The following is a 10904-nucleotide window of genomic DNA, read 5'->3' as shown; positions in this document are numbered from 1 at the left end:
GTGTGTGTGTGTGTGTGTGTGTGTGTGTGTGTGTGTGTGTGTGTAAAATGTTTAATAGAATAGGACTGGACATGGTGACATGCCCCTGTAATTCATTCTTCTAGTTGAGGTGAGGGTGTGTGGCTGGAGGATCACACGTTTGAGATAAGCCTGGGTAGATTTGGAGCCAGAAGAGGATAGACACATAGCTACAGAGTAAGATGCTGTCTCAAACAAACCCAAACTTAAAACTAAAAAACACACAATTGCATAATATAAAATACTATTACAGGAACTTAGCCTAAAGCAGGCTAAAATCCACAAAATTCATAATGTTAGAAATAAGTTTCCAGGCCAAAAAATGATACTTCTGTCATCTTCTTATAGGCGAAGTTGTAATGGATGGAAGAAGTAACAGTAGAGGCTAGGTCCTAAAGACAGATTCAGTACTCATTCAGCAATATTAATGTTTAATATTGACATTCTACAAGTAGAAGAGGATGCATGAAAACTAGATATGAAGCACTTCATGACAAGTCTGCTAAAAATCCCCAAACCTACAAATGCTAAAATATATTCTGATGTTTTTCTTGATATTTATGCAAGGAGAAAGTGACTTGAGTGTTACTGGAATCTAAATTCTGAAAATAAGCTTTACTTTCATAATAAATGCCTTTTTTAAAAAACAGAAAAGGTCATCACAAATAGGCTTAACTTGGTAAATGGGTTGAACTTGTTTAGCATCTGTTAAAAGTTCATTTAACACTTTTATTATGATTATATATTGATTTGCTAGGTATCCTTTTAAAGTTCTTTGATTAAGGGTCAGTAGAGCATAACCTTTCACACTTCAAGGCCATTAACGCCTATTAAAAGGGTAAATTGCATAATGCATTGCTTCTCTCTGTGCAAATCTCAGCTGTATTTTATTAAGGTGGAGAATACAGTGCTTTTCATTAGCACTCAATCACTTACATATAATATGAGAGGAGGCATCTAAACAAAGAATGCATGCCGCAGACCCTCTGGGTCTCTTTGTCTGCGTGGAACGGGTCTCTGGATGCAGATGGGCAAGGAGTTGGCAAGTGACAGACAGACCAACACAGGAGATTGTGTAGACTCTGAATGTAATTTGTCAAATTGAGCATCAAACTTTTTATACAGAAGAAAATAGGGAAGTTAAGTGACACATCGACAAGGTACAAATGAGGTTACTGGATGCTTAATGACTTACACAAAACAGGAATGTAAACACACAAAGACTGGCAGGAACTGGGCAAGAAAACAACTGAGACAAAGTCAGCCCTATCCAAGCTCAGCTATAGTCTTAGAAGCCAGGTGTGAGGTCTTTACACTCCTAGGGCAAGGGCTTTCACACCCAAGTCATGGTTCTAATTAGGGAGTTCCGTTCTAGCTAACTATCTCATGAATAGTGCAATATTCTAAAACCACAGCCCTATGATCTACTTCCTAAACCATTGTAAATTCCTGTATATGGGAGCTACTTGGCTTTTATTCTAAGTGATAGTGTAATACCAGAGGCAATTCTGAATGTCACTGAATAGGCAACATTGAATTCCAAGCCCATGGTCAGCTCAAGGACTTTCTAGGACGTTGGAACACTGGCGAAGGCTTAGCTATGTCAGAATTCAATCTTAAAAGGCACTTATACTAAAAGAGAGCACGTGGATCCATACACCAGACTAATGTGGGGATAGGGTATGAGTATATGGATTAATGAGAACGCCAAAAGTCCCAAAGGTGAGTTTCTGTGAAACTCTTTGTCTCGTGAGTGCTCCCAGGCTTCTCAGCCTGTCAATCAGACTTCACCAGAGTGTGCGTGGCAAATGCATACTTAAGTAAAACTCTTAGCACAGCCTTTAGAGCCAGGAGAAGTAAAATATTCTGTGATATCCACAAATTATCTAATTTTATTTGAAATACATTATGTGAAATTCTCAAGTAATTAATTAAAATATGTTTTTTAAAAAACAAAAACAAAAATAAAATACCTATTGCAGAAAAACTGACATTCTTTCATACTCTTAGTGGAAATATAAATTAGTTCAGGTACTATGGAATTATCAATGCTCCTCAAAATAAAGAACTACCATATGATCTCTAAAATACTAGTACTGTATGTATGTGTGTATGTATGTATGTATGTATATATAGGAAATGGAGCCTATTAAAGAGATGCCTATAATCTTATATTTCTTGAAGAATTATTCCCTGTATACAATGCATGAAATTTAGTGAAGATGGTCATCTACAAACAAGCAAATGGAAGCAGTGTAATGCACACTCTACTTGGGCATTTATTTATCCATAATAAATAATGAAATGCTATTTGTGGCAATATGTGTGGAACCAGAGACAAAACTTGTATGTTCTAACTCATATGTGGAAATATAAATGTTTATCTTATATAAATAAAGAGTAGAAGAATGGTCACTGAAGTTTATAAAGGGTAGGGGGAAAATAGAGAATACATAACAGGTACCAAAACACCACTATACAAAAGAATAAGTTTGAATATTTCCCATCATAATGTGAAAATTATAATCTGAAACAATTTACAATGGATTTTAGAAAGCTCTGAAAAACCAGATATATAAGGTTACTAACATGAAGAGTGCTAAGTTGGAAATGGAAATGTTAATTACTTGGTTTGATCAGTACATTTCGTATGCATGTACAGAAATATCACATTCTGTTCCATAAATACATTTAATTATTGGGATAATTAAATTCTCAAATGATTATATAATAGAGATATCCATATACACCATTCCCTGACTATATAACCAGTAATCTTTAAAAAGTATTACCTGAGAACTTATTAGGAATGTAGTATCCCTGCACTCAACCCATACCAATGGAGTGCTTGAATAAGATGCCCAAATGTTTCATATTCACAATAAAGTGTGCCAATCTCTTTGTAAATCTCTGTTTCTCAAATATGGCTGAATTTTATCATTACTCAGAGAGTTTAAAAATTTATTGAAAAAATTTTTACTACATGAAAACAGAATATGTGATGAGAAGCAGACAGGATAGGTAACCCCAATAAAGCGCTAGATTGCGGAATAACAGGAGTAAAATAAAACACATTGTCTTTTTTGTATAACAATATGTAGAAATCTTTACATTTGGGATACTGAAGTTTTCATAAAATACAAATTAATCTTAAAATAAGACTTCTAATTAATGGGAATCATCTATCCCATGTCTACATCGATATAGTTCAGCTTATCATATTAGCAAAATGATGAGGAGAGGAAACAAAGATGGTCGTACTGACAAGTAACACTTGAAATATGAGATGATGGGCAGTTAAACTAGACACCAGGAAGTAATAGAACATAGGACTTTCATACCAAACGTGAACTATACAAACTAGTAGTATGCTTAGAAAGAGGACAGTATTAAAATCTTCTTTGGAAAAATACAGATTCCAGGAAGTTACAAGTGGATCCCTTGTGCTCACCTACTTGTTAAGACCATCCATATACATAAATACCACCTAAGAGAGTCAAAAGAAAAGCAAAGGCCAGGTACTGTGACTGCCTTTGTTTGGATCCTCAACATTCTACCAACATGGCATGTATACTGCTGATATCACTGATTTAAAAAGATACAGAATTATTTGGGGAAAGGAGAATGCTTTTGTTTGAGAGAAAGTTACAGTCCATATTTGTTCCTATGTTCACTACCTCTGTAGGAAAGTAGTGGGACTCTCATAATTTTCCAGTCCTTCTGGATTAGTCTCCCAATTCCTTCCCTATATTGGAGATCCCTTACAGACATTTAAAAGTCATTGAATGTGCCATCATTATTTGCTGTTCCTTTAGGTTTCATTTTCTTAATGCCTCTATACTTTGAAAATGGTGGGTTTTTTTTTCCCAAGTGCCTTTCTTCAGAGAGAGGTGGTGGGGTGGAGTCCAACTTAGGTGCCGGAGAGGAGAGGTGACTCTATGGTTAAGAGCACATGCTGCCTTTCTAGAGGACTTGGACTTGATTCCCAGAACCCGCATGGTGACTCACAACTCCCTCTAATTCCATTTTCAGGGCATCTGATGACCTTTCTGGCTTCTCGTGGACACCAGACATGCATATGGTATATAGTTTTATAGACAGGCACAACACCCCTACACATAAAATAAGTTTAAAAAACAGATTTCTTGTGTATCATTTAAAATTTAAATTCATCATTATTTCATACCCAAAAATTCTTCAACTCCCTCACATAGGGTTTTTCATCTCTTCTTTAGTATACTTCTCATGCTATTGACCAGAGTGCTACCTACACTGCAGAAAATTCCTCTTCCTCATAAAATGAAGTTCTATCCTATAAAAATGTACACTTCATTAAAAATGTATGAATGTATTGAAATATTAGTAAAATTATACTATAAGCATAAAATTTGAAATGGTATTTTCTTATATAAAAAATTCATTCCTAAATTTTAACCTCAAGGTCCAAGTCTCATGGTAGCACTATTCCAGCTGACACTATTCTCTGACACAGAGAAATATCATAATCCATTGTCAGGACTAGTCTTTAGTAATCCAAGATATCAGAGAAAATTTCTTATATAAATATTTCCTATTGTACACAAACAATTCATGTTTCAATTATATTCAACAATCTAATGTCATTAAAAATATAGCCTTCATGTTCAACTCTCCTGTGGCCAATAAATCACTTCCATAGAGCATGACTAATTGTTTTCTTATTACTCTAAGGATAAAAATATAATATTGGGATCAGAGTCAATTTTTCAGATTAAATGGATTAAATTTTTAAATATTTAAAGTCAAGATCTCTAGCATTCCCTTGCTCAATATGAAAGAGTAATGAAGTCCTGGTTCTGTTTTACAGTCAAGTGAATTAAGGAGACTTAACTTTTCTTTTTCTTTACCAGCATCAACTAAATAAACACTTGACCTAAGAAGGGTCAATGCTGTTTCATAAATGCTAACAAAAACAAGGAGGAAAATATATTACTACTACTACTACTACTACTACTACTACTTTTCCAAACATTACATAGCTCTATCTTGGCCACATTAAATACACCATATGTTAATTTCTTAGGATGTGTCCCATTAAACTCACCATTTCTTTTGCTTTACATGTTCCATGAATGCTTTCATATGTGGTGCTGCTCCTACAAATACTGTAGTGGGCTTCAATTTTCTCATGATTAACTAGGCAAAGGCTTTAACTGTGTATTAGTTTTCTTCTTGCTAAGATTGCATGCGTGACTAGAAGCAATTTAAAGAAGAAAAGTTTGAATGTAGGTCACATTTCCTGCAGAGTCTATCACAGTGAGAAAGGGAGGAGAGTAAGAGAGGCCCACAGCTCTGCAATGGGAACGTGTGTGTCAATACTCAGCTCAGTGTGTAATGATACCTATAGGATGGTGCTGCCCATAGTTTTATCTCCTCAGCTAATTCTCTATGGGAATATCCTCACAGACATACAGAATAGTTTGGTTCACTAATGCCCTAGATGTTTCTTAGTACAATCAAGTTGATAAATAAAATTAGTTATTACTGTAGAATATGAGCAGGTAAATATCATTGAAATTGTTTTAGATGTAAATAGATTATGTAAATCTTTACTGGTGAAAGTAACACATTACACTTACAGATGTCCAAAAAAACCCTCAAATTAATTCACCAAGTGTACCTTCCAACGTGTCTTTTGGTGTACTACTGAATAATGGCATTCTATCTATCCAAGGGATTTATATGAGCACATTATATATTCCTGATAAGTATTTTATTTTGTATAGATTGCTTGTTTCAACGTAAAAGGCTTGTAATTAAATTGCATAATCTCAAAAATGTTTCAGGACTTTGTTATAATCATTTGTAAATTAATTCCTGGAGGGTCCATGGGATTTACATGGGAGAAAGAACAATCTTTTGAATGGCAGGTACAACTGGCCAAGATTACGGAGACACCAAGGCTGCTGAGAGTTCAAATTGAGCATATCCAACACTATTTAAAATGAAATCGGACTCTCTTTTTCTTACATTTGTAGACATAGATGAAATATTTGTTGAGTATTCTGCCACAAATAATTTGACAGAAGAATAATTATGGAGTCAGCCATGACTTTCATGTTTCTTCCATACTAAAGCACTCACTTTTTAAAGCATATGCATTTTCTTTGGTTGGAGTAACACAATGCTTCAAATGCTGCTACCATGGTAACTCCACAGTTTCTACATGTTCATAACCATACCACAGACACCCTGACAGGCAGAAAGTCATACTGTTTGACACAGTTTTGAATTCTGATTAAGTTTCATAAAAATGTGTACTTAGCAAAAGAGGTAAATAGTTTAAATGCAGGAATTTATACCCTTTCCTTTCTTCCAATGATATTTATTGAATATCTCTCAAGACACTGTATACTATTTCTTCTTGAGTGTATCCAAATGTTAATTTTATTCTTCCTCTCAAATAGTTTTGTTTATTTTTGAAATTAATATAACTGCAACATTTCTCCCTTTCCTTTTCTTGCTCCAAACTTTTTCTCATATCTCTTCCTGCTCTCCTTCAAACCCATAGCTATTTTTTCCCTAATTGTTACTAAATGCAGATATGTATGCACCACTTCTTTTTACGAACTTAGTTGGGTATGGATAAATACGTTTTTGACAATCAGTCTTCACTCATTTCAAAACATTAATGCCTTTAAGAGAACAGGGTCTCACTTCTGTTTTACTTACAATTGATCCATGTGCAAATTACATGGCTCTTAACGAATTTCAATATTTATTAAGATTTAGCATGGGCATCATTCTGTTGTTTCTCAACACTACTGTTACTGGCCTTTCAGTGAAAATGACAGCTCGAGCTCCAGCCTTCAAATTTCCTTTTGTAGAAGCAGAAGATGGGTGGCACACTAATTACGTTTCCTCTACCTCTCACTGAACTGAGAGCCTAGTTGCAAAGACTGGAGTGTGGCTTATATACCCTGTGAGATTCTTTGGGGAAAAGTGATTTTCACTTTCCCAATATGTATCAATTGCAAGGAAATTCTTGGTTAGGAGTAGGAACCATGTTCACTTCCCTCTCTCAGTACTGGGATCCCATCTGGATTAAACCAGTGCAGGTCTTGTGCATACTGCCATAGTCTCCTACGTGCATCAGTCTGTTGTGTCTGGATGATGTTGTTTCCACTGCTGATGCTTACAGTCTTTTTGGCTCCTTCTTTTTCCTCATAGTTCCATGACCCTGAAAGGAGGGATTTGATAAAGACATCCCATTTAGGATTTAGTGCTCCAAAGTTTCATTCTCTGGGCATTGTTTCAGTTGTTGGTCTCTGTGTTTATTCCCATCTATTTCAAGAAGAAGCTTCTCGGATGAGGGCTGATGGATGCATTGACCTATGTGTATAGCAATATGTCATTAAAAGTCATTTTATTGCTATGTTCCTTTAGCAGAATGATAGTAGTAAGAGGGAAAAAGTATTCATTATAGCTCATTCTTACTCCATTTCAGCTGTGTGTTCTGAGAAGTTTGGCTGCTATATTATGAAAGGAGAAGGAAAGAAAATGGATTTTAGAACAGACAGACATCTCTGAGGTAGAATATGTTCTAAAAATTTAAAGGAAGTGTTATTTTATTCATAAACTGACACGTGCTACTTTTAAAGTCTTAGCTATATTCCTCTCCCTTCCACCTATTCCGCAGCTCCAAATAATCAAGATTTCCTTTGAACTTTTACTTTGTGGCTCAACCAGAAAAGACTCTCTCTCTCTCTCTCTCTCTCTCTCTCTCTCTCTCTCTGTGTGTGTGTGTGTGTGTGTGTGTGTTAAATGAAAACAAGAAAATTCCTGACATTTGTGAGATAAATAAAGAGGACTTTATATTATATTAAGTGAAGTAAACCAGACACAGGAGGAGAAATACTGTATAACATTACTCATAATTGAGATTTAGAAATCGCTAACAAAAATGAAAAGTAGCTAGGGTAAGGTAATACACGTTGGTGATCCAAACACCCAGGAAATGGAGCCAGGAAAATCAAAAGTTTGAGGCAAGAATGAGCTACATAATAAGGCTAATTCTGCGCTAATCTGGGTACATAATGACACCTGTTTAAAGAAAGAGAAAGGAAAGAAAAGGTGAGTGGGCATTGGTGTTTTCCAGAGGCTTGGACTGAGAGAAAGTAAGATTTGACCCAAACTTTTCAGTGAGAATAAGTGTTGTAAGCAAATATTTAATATGATTGCTATAGTTAGTATTTTATTATATATTTGGAGTTTGGAAAGAAAGTAGATTTTTCATATTCTTTCTACAAGGGTGTAAGGTGATAAATGGATTAACTTTATTGTAGAAATCATGGTATACTATAAATGTATATATCAAATCACACTATAGAGTTAAACTATATACAATTGTATTTGTCAAATATATATATCCAAAATATTTTGGATGGAAATAAAGATTCACGTTGAAGTTATTTCTTACCCTTCAATTTTTTGAAATACTGTAAGAAAGGGTGGTGTTAACTGGGAGTTAAACATAAAGTAGATTTTTATTAGGAAAGCTACCTAATCACAAATTGTTTCTTGGAAGGTCTTTGATAAACAATTCAAACTCTTTACTTACCATGTTTGCTTAGGTATTCTGTATATTATTTAGTCAGGTATGGTTGTTTGTAAGTTTCTAAGAACTTTTTCATTTTTTTTCTAAGATATGTAATGTGTTCATGTACACTTCTCTGTAATATTTGCTTGGAATTATTTTAGTTTCTCTAATGTTGGTAGCAATGCCCTCATATTTCCTCTGTTAATAATGTGAAATTTCTACTTATTGTTCTTGGTCAGTCTACATAGGCATAGAAAAAAATGTGATAATCTTTCAAAAGGTCAACTTTTGACTTTCCTGACTCTAAATGACATGAAAATTCAGAGAAGGGTGATTTGAAGGGAACACATGGGGTTCTGTAATGTAATACTATAAGCTTACAGAGAATGGGGTTTTTAGTTTTTGTTGTTTTGGGTTGGGTATTTTTTTTTTGACAGGATTTTGCTATGTATCTCAGGATGGCCTAAGACTCAGTATAGAGCCCAAACTGGCCTTGAATTCAAACTGTCGATCCTCTTGGCTTAGGCAAAGGAGTGCATGTACTACCATGTCACATGTGACCTTTATCTCAGTCATGGCTAACCAGAAAGGCAGATGTTTTATGCTCTTAGTAGTCATGAAAACTTTGTTGATTTTTCAAAAGATTTGTGTGCAATAAGTAACTAAACATTTAGCAGTTGTAATTTTCTATATTTTCTCTAATATTCTATTACTAGAAATATTTGTGGATAAGTAAATAGAAAATAACATTTTTTCCATAGTCACTGATTCCTTGTTCTTTAATCATTTGAGGTTATTTATATTAACCTCTGTCCACTGCAGAACAAAAAAAAAAGGAAAAACAAAACAAAACAAAACTTCTGGCCTGAAATGTATCTTTGAGTACAGACAAAAGCACAAATCTTATTTTGCCATGAAGGAAAACCATCGTGATGTTGTATGTTTATGTCAAAGCAGTGTTAATTATAATGCCCCAAGGGTTAATATATGCATCATATTTAAAGCTGTATTTCAAGAATTTTCACTCAAGGAGGCATCAAGGATAGAGAGCATGCGGGACACTATTCAATCCCCAGCCAAGTTTTTTTCTTTTAAACAGAAATTCACAAGTTACAACATCTACAAAGATGGAATATGAGTTATGTAGTAAAAATGATTCCAAATAATACCTATTTGTTTAGGAATTTTATATATACTATCCATATATTTGCTATAAAAACACCAGAAAAGAGAGAAAAAGAGAGAAGGATAAAACAGAAAAGGGGGAGGAAAGGAGTGAATGGGGAGAGCAGAGGGCAGCATCTTTTCCCCGTTCTTGCCCGAATGCATTTTATTTTGATCAAATCCACTTTTCTTTCATCACTTCTTCAAATTCTCCTATGACCTTCCTCTACCACATCTCCCTCTAGTATTAATATCGTCTTATATATTTATTTATAGTTTACTGAGTCCAATTAGTGTTGTCCAAATGCGTGTGAGTATAGGGCTGTCCACTTTATCATGAACAAACCATCAGGGTTGCCACCCCTGAAGAAAACTGATTCTTCTCCCTCTTAGCAACTGCCTAGTATCTGTAACTTCTCTACTAAGAGAAGGACCCCATGAGCTCACTCACATCTTTGATGAAATATTTACTACATTGATCTTGAGCCTTTGAGGCAGGGGATCTGAGCATCCCATAGTTCGTGAGTCTCTGCACTTGCATCAATTGAGGTTCTCAGTATTAACTTCCATCCACTGCAAAAAGAAGCTTCTGCGTTGAATTTTCTTATTTGCTATTTATCACCTATCCATTTATTTGTGGGTCTAGACACTGGAAGGGTCCCCTACCATTGGTAGAGAAGCTGTTGGGCACTGAATGGCTACTGAAAGGAGAGTCACTCTCATGTCAGGTCATGACTCTTGGTAGGTTGCCCATGGCCCAGTGAATGGCCCCACACTTAGGCACATAGAGGAAGACATAATTGGACGCAAGTGATTATTGGTAACACAAATAAAAAGGGAGAATGTGAAGTTTTGAGGGGGTTGGGAGGGAGAACTAGAGAGGAGAACAGTGGTAGATGGATAGAATCAAAATACAATGTATAAATTTACAAAATTTAAAAGAATAAATAAATTAAAAATATCACAGAAGAAGCTTTTGAGGACAATTATAAGACTCAAATTACATGAAGGTTTTGAGTCAGGTGTGGCCACACATGGCTGTCATCCCAGTGGCTTGTGAGATGGAGGTAGGGACAATGCACTTTTGAGTACTAGTTGGGTTATATAATGAGTTCAAGGCAAGTATAAACTATATAGTGAGACT

This window comes from Mus caroli, chromosome X, assembly GCF_900094665.2.
Source record: "Mus caroli chromosome X, CAROLI_EIJ_v1.1, whole genome shotgun sequence".
NCBI lineage: Eukaryota > Metazoa > Chordata > Mammalia > Rodentia > Muridae > Mus > Mus caroli.
Note: the sequence above shows the minus strand (reverse complement) of the source record.